Here is a 14,737-nt window from a genome sequence, read left to right on the forward strand (position 1 = left end):
GTTGTCATGGAATCTATCAATGTAACTTTTGATGATAAGAAGATTACTGGACTTAAAGATTTCAATGATCACGATCAACTGAGATTTGAAAATGAAGGCTTAAATTCTGATTCTGTAAATTTTGATGACTTAAACTCTGATCCTGTAAGTACTGATGTCATTGAATCTATGGTAACAACTCCAAAGGAAAATGCACCTGTCCAGGGGAGCAAGCTGAAAATACTACCACATCTCAAGACTCTCAAGAAGCATCAGAACCTGACACTGGCTCTTCAAGTTCTGATTCATCTAGTTCTGATGAGCCAAATTCTGATAATTTTGGAAACCTTGATACCTCAAATCATGAAAGATCCAAGTCAAATTCTGAAATCTCAAAGAGCATAACTACAGGGGGAGCATCAAAAAATGCTGATAGAGACATCATGGATCATGGGGGAGGATCCAGTTCTAGAAATCAACTTCAATCTGCAAGGAAGTGGACCAAATCACATACACCTAACTTAATTATTGGAGATCCTAAAGCAGGTGTCAGAACCAGAGCTGCAACATCAAATGAATGTCTCTATCATTCTTTTCTATCTCAGACTGAATCAAAAAAAGTGGAAGAAGCTCTTCAAGATACTGATTGGGTGCAAGTAATGCAGGAAGAGTTAAATGAATTTGAAAGAAATAAAGTCTGGACCCTAGTTCCAAGACCAAAGAACAGATCAGTTGTTGGCACAAAATGGGTGTTCAGAAACAAAACTGACAGTGATGGCATAATTACAAGGAATAAAGCAAGGTCGGTTGCTAAGGGTTACTCTCAACAGGAGGGTATTGATTATGATGAAATATTTGCACCAGTTGCTAGATTAGAAGCCATAAGAATCTTTTTGACTTATGTTGCTCACAAAAAGTTTAAAGTCTTTCAAATGGATGTGAAAAGTGCTTTTCTTAATGGAGAATTGGAAGAAGAGGTCTATGTTGAACAACCTTAGGCTTTGTAGATTCAAAATTTCCAAATTATGTCTACAGGCTTGACAAAGCACTTTATGGCCTTAAGCAAGCTCCTAGAACATGGTATGAGACTTTAGCTCAATTTCTTCTGGAAAGTGGATTTCACAGAGGTACAATTGATAAAACACTGTCCTTCCTCAACCATAGAAAGGACTTACTTTTGGTACAGATATATGTTGATGATATCATATTTGGTTCTACAAATGCCAAACTCTGTGAGAGGTTTGCAAAGCTAATGCAATAAAGATATCAAATGAGTATGATGGGAGAACTCAGCTATTTTCTGGGACTTCAAGTCAAGCAAAATGAAGAAGGTACTTTTATCTGTCAATCCAAGTACACCAGAAATTTACTGAAGAGATTTGGAATGCAAGATTGTTCAACTGCATCCACTCCTATGGCCACTGCAACCAAGTTAGATAAAGATACTGGCTCATCAGTAGATATTACTAACTACAGAGGTATGATTGGTTTATTACTCTATTTAACTGCAAGTAGACCTGATATCATGTATGCTACCTGTCTGTGTGCAAGATTTCAGGCTGATCCAAAAGAACTTCACTTAATAGCTGTGAAAAGAATTTTCAAGTACCTTAAGGGTACAGCTGATCTGGGATTGTGGTATCCTAAAGAATCAGATTTTAAGCTAATAGGTTACTCAGATGCAGATTTTGCAGGATGCAAAATAGACAGGAAAAGCACTAGTGGAAGCTGCCAATTTCTTGGAGGCAGATTGGTTTCTTGGTTTAGCAAGTAACAGAAGTCAATTTCCACATCAACTGCAGAAGTAGAATATATTGATGTAGGAAGCTGTTGTGCACAGATTCTTTGGATGAAGAATCAGCTACTGGATTATGGGTTAGAATTCTCTAAAATCCCTATTTACTGTGATAATCAAAGTGCTATTGCTATGACAGGTAATCCAGTTCAACACTCAATACAAAACACATCAGTATTAGATACCATTTCATAAGGGAACATGTGATGGAAGGTACAGTGGAATTGCATTTTGTTCCAACAGATCAACAACTTGCAGATATCTTCACAAAACCACTATGTGAAGCTACATTTACAAGACTGGTAAATGAACTTGGAATGGTTTCAGGTTCTTTCTCTAAATCTACTTAGCTTTTGTTTTCATGCATCAGACTTTATGATCAGTGTTTACAGATTATCTTATCTTCATGTAATCTCTGCTTAAATTGAAATTCATTAAATGCTGATTGTTATCTTATGTGGATCTTTAAACTCTGAAAGGGTTTTAAATGTTCCGTGACCATTCAATCCAATGAGGATAAATGTGCTAGATGATGACCTAGTAGTCTTTAATATACTAGAAATCCCATGTTTGAATTAGTTGTTTATGTGGAAACTCATTAACACAAGCAAATTCTGATATTGAGTTTAGTCAAGTTTAATTTGTGTATCTTATTACTAAGTCACAAACTAGATTCTTGCTTCTTATCTGTCAAATTCTGATGTCAGTAAATCTTAAGGATGAACTAAATGATGATAAGCCTCACTTATCAAAAGAAAAGAAAAGAAAAGAAAAGAAAAGTCAGGTAGTCCTTTGAGATCTAGAGTAAATATGTGGAAGGGAAGACCCAAGTGCATTTATGGTATTAAGTAATATGCATTAGAAAAACAAATAAATTTTTTTTTGGTGACTTTTCACAATCTCTGATTACTGGAGAAATACTCTGAAAACAGCATAAATTCTGATAAGCAGTCGTGACTCACTTACACTGAGAAGCCACTGTAAAAAGGAATTTCAAAAGATGCTTAAAATGAGCACAAACAGTTGAGGTGGACTCTTGCATAAATTTGTTCTATAGTAGACTTCATGATTGATGACAGATTTTAAGCACTTTTCTTAGTTATGCCTTATTTCTAAGATGTACTGAAGTTTATCAGACTTTAATCTTTATCTAATATTCTGCTGAATGCACACACTTTCACTCCATATGAATGATGAAAATTACTGTGGTGATTAAGTTGTTTTTGATAAACAGTTAAGCGTCATTTGCATAAATTCCAAGGACAAGTTCTGATGGAAGTTCTGATGATTAAACTCTGAAGATCAAGTCAGTATTTGTATGAAGAATCACAGAAAATGATGTTCACTTTTTGAGTACAGAAGCCATATTCTGATGACTATTAAGTTCTGATATAAGTTAAGTTCTGATATTAAATCCTGATACAATCTCTGAAGCTTACGTGGCATTATTCTTTACTTGACTTATTTGTGATAAAAAACTGAAACAATCATATTTCATTAGAATATTTAGGTGAGATAAAAATAGTCATAATAATCAAGGGTTAGTGGTAAATGTGTTTGTCCTGAAAAACTGCATGTGCACAGTAATTATTGCTTATTTTACGTGCCCATTAACTCCTGCTTTAACTTTTTACTGACTATTCACACGTTGCCAGGTGTAAAGTGTATCTCATGCTTCAAAAATATAAATGTTGAGTGGACAGAGTATATATATGGGAGTTAAAAGATTTTCTAATCTTTTACTTAATTTTCTAATCTTAAACTCTTTTATTCTCTCTCTCTCTCTCTAATATTCTCTGAAGCGTTTTCTTTCATGACTTTTATCAAACACCTTGCAAACACTATCTTTCTCACTTAATTTCTTATAGAGATGGCACCAAAAGACTTGATTTTCAATGGAGCTAAGTTTGTTCCTAACAACTACTCGTCTATTCTTAGCAAGGCTGAAGCTCCATCGGAACTTCACTTTATTCAGGATTTCCTTGCTAATTCTGATATTGGGTATGCTTTGACCCAACCTGAAGTAATCTCTGGAACCCAAGTGCTGGAGTTTTGGAGAAGTGGAATATATGATGATGGCGGTGCTCAAGGGTCCTCAAGTATTATCTTTACATTAGGGGAGGATGAGCATGTCGTGACTTTGGCTACAGTTCGCCAAGCATTGCAGTTTCCTGAGAACTGTGCTTATACAACTGTTGAGGAGCCAGTTTTTTAAAACATGATGGCCAGTCTGGGGTATGAAAAGACATTGGCCAAGCTGGGTCAATTGAAGAGATCCAACATAAGGAGGGAATGGAGTTTCTTCTTTGACTGCATTACAAAGACCTTCGCCAACAAATGTTCTAATTTCAATGCAATCCCCATACTTAGTCAACAAATCGGGTATGCTCTCATTAATCAAACTGATTTTGATTATGCAAGTGCTATTTTAGGCTTTATTGGGGATAGGATGACAGAAGATATGAATACTGTCTATTTTGCTAGATTCTGTCAGCTTATCTATAGTGTTTGTTGTTCTGATAAGCCCCAATTAGCTAGTGAAACTCTTTCACCATTTAGGCTAGCTAAAAGAGCTTTTAATGACTTATTATCTACTGATAATAAGAAGGATGTGTTAAGACCCCTCCAAATTCCTTTATCTGTCAAACAAGCCTTAATAACCTATGATCCAGTTACATACACTGCACTATATCCTGATGTTCAACCATCTGAACCTCAACCATCAGCACCCACCACCACTACCCAAACAACTCAATCATCTCAACCTAAATCATCAACACATACCATCAGATCTTCATCTTCCAGGCCAAAGAGGACAAAGTATGTTCCTCAACCTCCACAAAAGAGAAGGAAGATGATTCTCAGAGATGAATCTGATAGTGAAGCGGAAACAGTTGAAGCACGGGTTCATGCATCAGAACCTGTGACATTTGAAGCTGAGAATGTTACTTCTCAGAAAGAAACAGTAGCTCAAAGTTCTGATACTTTGAAGAGGAAAACTGTAAGTTCTGTTGCTGCTAAAGCAACTCCTTCATTGGCAAGGAGATTGAAGAAAATGAAGGCTAGGAGGTATTTGGCTAAAGCTCCATCAGAAGATACTGAAGAAGCTGAGGAAGGGGATCAGGAATCTCTGATCTCACAAGAACCAATTATCATTGAAGCTCTTCCAGCTCAAGCCAAAGACACTGCTACTGATACAGTGGTTACCCCTCATGTTTCTCATATTAAAGCTACAGATGATGCTAAAGAACAAACTGAAAACTCTGAAATAGATATTCACAATTTGAATATACCAAATGTTCTTTATCTGGAAGCCCCATCTACAGAAGCTCAGCAATCTCCAACTCATTTTCCAATTTTAAATGCTGAGATACCATCTACATCAACCACACCAGCTCTGGAGATAAATTCTGATGCTCAGAATTTAAATGAAGCTGTTCCTGAATCTCCAGTTGCTTCACACACTGTTGTGCTGTCAGAACATAGTGAGTCTTCCTCAAGTTCTGAAGACAGTGTTTCTGTTGAGACTCCAGTTCCCATTCTAGGCAAGGAAGAATTGGTGAAGAAATTTGTTGAAAAGAAAGCACCTATTCCTTGGGAGGATAATCACAGAGGTGTGGAGTGGACCAAGAAGTGGAATGACACTGATTTCATTCCAAGCCCTAAAATTCTGACAAAGCATATTGCTAAAGCTGATGAGTTGCTCACAAATGCTGATTTAAAGACATAACTCAAGATCGCTGCTCTATCTACCAAACATCTTCAAGGTCTACATTTTTCTACTCATGAAAAGGTTGATATACTAAAGGAACATGCTGATAAGCTAGATCTACAGATCAAGCTTGACAAGAACATATATATCAGACCTACTCTTGAGAAAATTGAAGCCATTGAGAAGATTCAAGAGAAGCAACAGGCCCAAATTGATGAGGTTCTGGCCAACCAAGTTTCTCAGAAAGCTCAATTGGATGAAATCCAATCTTCAGTTAAACTTCTTCTTTCTCTCTTACTTCCTGATGATGCCAAAAAGGGGGAGAAGGTAGTTAAGTCCAAATGCTCACCTACTCAAATACTGAAGAAGAGGGATGATAAAGGTGATGACCAGGGAAACTCTGAAAAGAGCAGAGGTCAAAGAAAAGTTCAAGAAAAATCTTTTATTCAGAACAAGTCAAGTTCTGATGCTGTGAATGCTCAAAGACTGAAGTCAAATGCTGATAAACAGAGTCTGATGTCAAGTTCTGATATTCTGATTCAGTCAGGATCTGAAGACTCTCAGAAGTTTTTGCAAACTCCGAAGTTAAAGGGGAAGCAAACTACTGTTTATTACAAAGATCCTAAAATTCAAACACTTGATGAGGAGATAGCTAGAAGATTATTTCTGAAACACAATCCAGGAATGGATTTAGAAGCTCTCAAGGAGGAAGAAGCTAGATTTGCAACTGAGAAGACAAATCTTAAGTCTAAAGCTTTTGATGCAAAGAAACCTCCAAGGCCTAAGGAAAAAGGTATTGTGATCATGGAAAAGTCAAATTCTGAAACTTCAAAGTTCAAGACTAGATCACAGAATGAGAGTGATCCCAAAGACAAAGGGAAAGGAAAAGTTGATGAACCAACTAAGTCACTAGACTTGAAAACTTCTCAAGATCTGATGAAACCAGTGTGCAAAATGGTTCAAGTAACTGATGATGATCTTGTTGAAGATGAAACTGTTCAAACTCTGAAAAGAAGAAAGATAATTAAAGAATCTAAAATAACCTCTGACACTGTTTAAGTTGTTGTTCAGAATAAAGGACAACAAGGTACAGAAGAAACATCAAATTCTGATCAAGCTATCAAGACATCATCTACTGACAATGCTCAAGTTGATTTGAAGGAAATGACAATTGCTGATAGGGAGAAGCTGTTTTGGAAGAAAGCTACTCCAGTTGAACCAAAATCCAATCTCATGATTAATCAACTCACTACATTTGGGTTGAGAGCCAAGCAACCTAGAGATAGAGCGGGATTAGGTTCTGACGAAGAGAAGATTCAAACAGAATTAGAGGTTTCTCTAAGAGATCCTTTCTTGTTGACAGAGAAACCATATGAACAAATCAAACAAAGGCACCTTGACAAGGTGTTGTCTGCTCAAATTATGATAGATACTCATGACAAAGAGAATCTAAAAGTGAAATTGATCTTATTTCTCAATGATGGAAGGACTTATAGACTAGCTGATACTGATGGACTAAAGAAGTATGTCAGAGAACTTTAACATATTCACTATCTTCTAGAAGTAAAATATGATGTTACAAGAAGATGGTCATAATACGTTTTGAAGGCTATAAGAGATCTATTCAGAATCTATGGTACAAAGACTTCTCATTATAGTCCAATGATTACTGAAGGTGATGGAAGAGAAATTCCTATGCTGAAGAATTCTGCTAAGGTGGAAGTTATTCTGAAAGGAAGATGCTTATGTTATAATGAAAACTCTTCACATCCTAAGGTTATCAGACTTGGTGATGGACTTGAAAGAACATCCATTCAAGCTCTCAGAACAGCCATTTATCAAGTTGATTTGGAAAAGATGACAATTGCTGATAAGAAGAAGCTGTTATGGAAGAAAGCTACTCCAGTTGAACCAAAATCCAATCTTATGATGAATCAACTCGCAACATTTGGGTTGAGATCCAAGCAACCTAGAGATAGAACTGGATTAGGTTCTGATGAAGAGAAGATAGAAATAGGAGTAGAAGTTACTCTAAGAGATCCTTTCATGTTGATAGACAAACCATATAAACAAATCAAACAAAAGCACCTTGACAAAGTGCTATCTGCTCAAATTGTGGTAGATCCTCATGATAAGGATAATCTAAAGGAGAAATTAATTTTATTTCTCAATGATGGACTAACTTACAGACTAGCTGATACTGATGTGCTAAAGAAGTCTGTCAGAGAACTTCAACATATTCACTATCTTCTGGAAGTAAAATATGATGTTACAAGAAGATGGTCAGAATACATTTTGAAGGCTATAAGACATCTATTTAGAATCTCTGGTACAAAGACTTCTCAGTATATACCAATGATTACTGAAGGTGATGGAAGAGAAATTCCTATGCTGAAGAACTGGAAGTTATTCTGAAAGGAAGATGCTTATGTTATAATGAAAACTCTTCACATCTTAGAGTTATCAGACTTAGTGATGGACTTGAAAGAACATCAATTCAAACTCTCAGAACAGCCATTTATCAAATTGGTGATAGTAAAGATGAAGAACTGATGCAGGTCAAAGCACGGTTAGTTGAAATTCTGAGAAAAGCTGAAGACAAGCTGGTAAAAGATTTTGTTAAGAATCATTATGGATTCAGATTGATCCATTGATGTTGGTAAAGCTACAAGGACTGTAAGTTGTAGTTAATAGTCTTATTAAACTCTCATTGCATTTGAACTTAAATGTTTTTGACATCATCAAATCTATTAACTTGTATATTTTTGCACAATTTACAAGTTGGGGGAGATTGTTAGATATATTTGAGATGTCATGTCTAATATGTTTCATGTTTAGTTTTCAGATCTTAACAAACAGGAAATATCAGTACATACTGGAATCAGTACTTACTGGAAGTCGGAACTTGAGGATATCAGAACATAGATTATCAGAAGATAAATATCAGAAGATAGATATCAGAACTTAAGTATGAGAGGACTTACAGTTAAGGAAGGAAGCTGATTTACAGGAAAGAAGATTGAGACTAATACAAAAGAAGATATGCATGTAAAGAGTTAGAGGACTGAAAGAATTGTATAAGATATATGATTGATATATTTTAGGAGACAGAATTATATTCCATATCAATTAGAATTTATCTTGTAACTGTGTACTATAAAAACACAGACATGGGTTTACACTAGGTGTGTTATTATAATTAAGAAGATCATACATAGTAACCTAGCAGCTCTCGTGATATTTATTCATCACTGAGAGAGAACAGTTCCATTGTAACAGATTTATTATATTGAATATATCTGTTTACTGTTACTTGTGTTCGAAATCGATTTGATTGTATTCTACACTATATTCAACCCCCTTCTACAGTGTTGTGTAACCTAACATACTAAATCTTTCCTTTCACATGAACATCCATCATTTATTGGTTCGCAATCCTATCTATACTCAATATATAATTCCATCTACTATACGGGCCTGGGTATGCCTCCTACCTTCCTTCTGTAGGAAGAGCTTCTGAAACCCCGGCCGAAAGTGCAGAGGCACTGCCTAGGTTCCGTATGTTTGTTTGTGAGATCGACGAGGACGTCGATCCTATATGAAGGGGTGTTTGTAACTTCCTATTGCCCAGTAAAGATACCATTGTTTAACGGGGGTTGGATACAATTGTATAAATATTTCAAACAAGTAATAAAATATAACAGCTTTTTATATATCTGATAAAAACTGTTACAAAATCCTCTTAAGAAATACTGATGTTCTTGAGAGCTGCTAGGTCGAATGATCCTTGAGTGTGTTCCACTAAGTGATGAACTAAATTGTGTTTATATACTACACAGCTACAACGGATTAATCTAAGATATGTATTATCAAAAACTAACTGAAACTGATACATATCTTAAACTAAATAGATAAAGTCCTATAACTCAGACGTAACAGATATCTGCTCCATATTATAAGGAACAGAACAAATCCTTTAATGCTGACTGTCTTCAAATACTGATGTCATACAAATGCTGATGACATACCAAATCCTGACGGTATATCAGATCCTGATGACATACGAACAGTGAGATCCTGAGCTTCTTCTGATCATTGAGAATTCAATATATAACAATCTCCCCCAATTTATGCTTAATGCAATGAAGCATAAATTCCATTCTCAATGATGCCAAAACCAGTCTGCAAAATGTACAAGGAGTAAAGCTTACTTCAGTATCTTCAGACAACTGACAGTTGTTCCAAGAAAGTTCTTCAATCTTTCTTCCTCCTTGTCTCGTAGGACTTTAACAAGCTTTTTCTTCAACTCTCTCTTCTCTTCAGTGTCTTCTCCAAGCTGATAGATAGCTGATCTTAACTTAGAAATCGAGCTTTTTCTTATCTCAAGATCACCAATCAACATGAAGCTTAAACTAACATCTTCATGATCTGGACTGAAGGATAACTGAGGACTGTTGAGAAAAACTTGTAGCACTGCAGCTCCCTTTTTCATCTGCATTTCTTGACCAGTATAAGTTCTGTAATCAGGAACATAATCACTATTGTATTTATCATTTTTTTTCATGACTCTTCTTCTAATCATTTCAAGTATCATAGAAGACCAGTTTCTGGTGACTTTGTTCTCAACTCTAAGAAGATAGTGAATGTATTTCAATTCTGTCACAGTCTTCATTAAGAGTTGCTGCAAGGTAAAGCTTTTTACTTTACCATCTCTGAAAAAGTACAAAATCTCTTCTCTGACATCATTATCATTTATCTTTCTATGAAAAATCTTCATAGCTTCAACTTTCTCAAGATGTGAAGGAGAAATTCTTTCACCTAGATTTTCTGTCAGAGTATCTGTATCCAGCAGATCAGATTCTAAGATCTCCATACTGGAATGACCAATGCCTCCTCTGGTTCGAGATTTGATAAGTTTCAGTTTTTCATTGTATGCCGCCCAAGAAGATTTCTTGATAGACTTATCAACATCTTCCTGATTTGAGATAGAATCTCTTAACCCAGCTGACACAAATTCCACATGCTTGAACCCTTTAGAATAATTGAATACATGATATCTTTCCGTCTTCTATATTTCTTGCCGAGAGGAGCATAGTTTGAAGGCAAATCGTCAGTCTTCCCTTCTGCTTTATGCCATAGCTCCCTCTTTGATTTTAAAACTCTCTGTAAATATTCTTTGCATGCTTGATCAGCTTCCCTTCTATCAATCTTTTCTTTTTCACCAGCCTCTAAAATATGAGGAGTGATTACTAGAGAAGGAGATGACTCATTTAATGCTTTGATCACTTTTTCATCAGAGTTAAAATCAGTTATCAGGTTCACAGCATCAGGATCTGCTTTTACCTCAGGATTTGTGTCTGCATCAGGAGTTACATTCTGATTTGCTGTATCAGCTTGATCAATGTCAATGGCTGTTCTTTTCTTCCTTGGTATAATCAACTCTTGTGGCTTCTGAACTTCTTTATCTTCTTCATTTCCTTGTACAGGAACATAACCTTCTCTAGATAGAAAATTCAGAAAAGTAGAGTTGAATGCAGTCACTTGCCTTGATTCAGAAGTTCTTCCACCTTTTCCTATTCCTCTTCCTCTTGCTCTTGCAGATCTACCACCTCTTTTTCCCCTTCCTTTAGAAGTGTTAGCTTCAGCTTTAATTTGAGCCAAGAGCTCCTTTTATTGCATAACTGCTTCTTCAGGTGTTAGATCAGGAAATTCTTCAGTTATATACCCAAGAGCACTCCTAGCATTCTTTTGCTCAAACTTCTTATCTTTGTAGTACAAGACAATCTCTTCACCTGTTTTCTTATGTCTGTAAGGAAAGAACATCCCTTTAGCTTCTGCTAAATTTGAGATTGTAATATCATCATCCTCAGGAGCACCAGCAGTAGTCTTGTGCTTGGCTTTATAAGCACCAGTAGATTTCCTTTGTCTTGAAGAATCATTCTTCTTGGAATGTTGAAGTTGTTGAGCAGTAGGAGCAATTTGAACATCTGTAACTGGATTATTCTTATCACCATCATCATCAATATCTTTATCCTTTATCTGAATAGACTCTGGTGTACATTTTGTAGCAACTATCTTCTCCCCCTTTTTGGCATCAGTATTTGAAAGAAGAGAAAACAGAGCATCCAATTTGTCACATATAGAAGAAACCTTGTCTTCCAAGGAGGAAAGTATAGAGGCCATGCTGTCTTGAGAATTAACAACATCTGTGATGGTATTTTTCACACTTTTGATTTCAGCTGAGTTAGGTGTGTGAAGCAAAAATCCATCAATTTTCTCTTTGACACCAGCATGAGACTTCTTCATTTCATCAAGTTCAGAGTGAATTCCTTTAACAAAAATGGTTGAGGCCTTAAGATGCAACTTCAGATCAGGAGTTTGAATTTCATCATAGGCCCGATGAATGTGTTACAAGCCAACAGCAGATGAGATAGATGTACTTGCAAGTCTCCATTTATAATCCCATTCTGTCTGTCTAAAATACTCAGCATCAGGATTGTAATAAGAAGGATTTTTAGTGAAGTGCGGAGAAGAACCAATATTGGACTTCTTAGATGCATCAATCGCAGACTTAAGCTGAGCGAAATCATCATCATCATCATCATTATTATTGTTAGAATCAGATAGGTCACCTGAAGAATGTGCAGATTCAGGCAGAATTACCTTGCCTTTATCCAGATTCTTTGCAAGAGATGCCTGTGGCTGATGTGATCCTGAAACAGAAACATAGAAACACCTAAATCTCTCTGTTCTTTTCAAGTGATCTCATCACTTCTCACACAATATATTACTTTTAAGAGTAATATTATTCTCACATAAGAAACCTTATAAGTAAAGAAAAACTTATAAGATCCTTGTCTCAAAACTACCTCTCATTTTGCCAGTACATGAGACTGCCACTCAAAATATATATTTTTAATCTGATATTTTCACACAGTCTCTCAGAAAGGCTCAATCATACATATAGCAAAGAAATAAGAGATGGCTGAGAAGAGTTGTATGCTTGTCATATAAATAGAGGTAACCTCAGATAAGAGACTATTTATAATCATACAAACATGAGAATATATGAGAAGTTAGCAATACCTGAAGGTGATTCCTCAAGTGGAAGTGATGAAAATGGAGGAACAAATAGCACATCAGGATGCTTTTTTAAACTAGCAACTAGTAATGGATCATCAATTGTAGCTAGTGCAGTTGAAGGATGATTCTCAGTAGGAGCTAATGTATCATCAGGATTTGATCTGTCAGGAGAAGTTGAAAGAGTAGCATCAATACTTTGAACTTATGGTTCTTGTGGAGTCTGAGACATGTGAGCTTCTTCAGCAATGCTTGGTGAAGGTTCTTTTGTGCTCTTCTCAAAAGTAGGATCATCAATGATTGCATCCACCCGTGACAGTATCTCCTGATGAGTTTGCTTTTCCTGGAGTAGTTGAACAGAGTCAGCAAGAAGATCACTCTGAGCAATATTAACAATGATCTGTGCAGCCTCAGTGTCTGCAACTTCCCTTTGAGAAGATGGTTCTTGTGTGACTGGATGTGTTGCAGTTGCTAAATTCCTTTGAGACCTAGGTTCTTGTGTACTAACATCCTTGTCAAGAGGCTGAGTCTTCTTCTTCTTTCTGATATATCCAACTACTTCTTCACTTCTTCTTTTCAACTGACTCTTTACAATTTTCTTGTGTTCAGCAGTTGCTTCAATTACTGGAAGCTTGTCAAGCAAAGCACTAGCATCAGTAGTTGGCTCCTTGATTCCAGTAGTGTCAATCAAGTCATCAGGATTTTGACCAATGGACTTCTTGATTTTTGACAGGGACCCTATTGGCATATGATCATCTGATTCAGAATCTTCTTGAATGGTCAGTCTTCTTTTCCTGATTGGAAAGCAGTCTTCTTTCTTCTCACTCTCACTCAGTAAGACTTGTTTAGCTTTCTATCCAGAAGTGACAGATTTCTTAAACAGCCTTTTCTTTGTTACAACTGATGTCTTTTGAGAGACAGCAGAGAAGGCTAATTTAGAGACTTGTTGTGTTTGCTGTTTGGAAGAAGAAATGCTTGGGTTAGAAATAAGATGGGTGATTTCTCGAGTCTTAGCATCAGGAACTGTGACAAAGGTGCCAGTATCAGGATTTGCAGGCACTTGTTTAGGAGTAGGTCTATTTCTTAACAGAAATTGCCTGACCTCTCTAGGAAGAAAGGGTGGTCCTAAAAATGTATTCTTTTCATCCCTTTTGATATGATCAGTTAGGGCTGTAAACGAACCGAGCTGATCGTTAGGCTCGGCTCGACTCGACTCATTTGACTCGACTCGACTCGCCTCGTTAAGTAATCGAGCTCGAGTTCGAACAAGAAAATATGCTCGTTTAGCTTATCGAGTCGATCCAAGTTTTACAAGTGGTCGACTCGAACTCGACTCGAGATTGACTCGAGATCGACTTGACTCGTTAAACTCGACTCGAACTCGACTCGATAAGCAATATGCATAAAAAAAATCTAAATATTTACATGAGCATGCTCTATCCTCTACATGTGACATGTGTCTTCCTAATTGGACTGGGCTTAAATTTTATTTTATTTGGGTTGGGCCTTGTTTGGACTCTAATTGTGAAAAAAGACCAAAAAAAATTAAAAAATTAATGACCAACTCGAACTCGACTCGAGTTCGACTCGACTCGAAAAGTTCGTGAACAACTCGAACTCGACTCGGTTGTTAACGAACTCGAGTTCGAACATGAAAATCTGATCGTTAAACTTTTTGAACTCGACTCGGCTCGTTAAGAAAAAACTCGAACTCGAACTCGTTAAGGAAAAACTTGACTCGACTCGGTTCGTTTACAATCCTATGATCAATGATTGCTTTCTCAGAAATTTGAAAAACAGGGAGTAATTCATCATCATCAAAAATATCATTAGGGCATAGAAAATTGAAAATTAGTTGCAAAAACCTAGTATACCCTATTACTCCTAAAGCATCTGCTCTCCTAGCGATTATGAACTGTAATATAGTATTATCATAATCAAAATTACTAGAGTTAAGAAGAGAGTACCCAATTCTCAGGGAAGTGGATGGAAGAGCATCAAAGTTTGTTGTCTTATTCAAGAAACATCTACTAATGCAGTCAAAGAAAAAATTCCACTCTCTTTTCAGTTTGGTCCTGACCAGTTTTCCAATGGTTGTGATTTCTCCTTGATAGCCTAAAGTCCTTAGCATATCAAATAGCTGCTCATTGGTATGAATATCAGGAGCACCA

The sequence above is a fragment of the Apium graveolens genome, chromosome 6 (genome assembly GCF_009905375.1).
Source record: "Apium graveolens cultivar Ventura chromosome 6, ASM990537v1, whole genome shotgun sequence".
NCBI lineage: Eukaryota > Viridiplantae > Streptophyta > Magnoliopsida > Apiales > Apiaceae > Apium > Apium graveolens.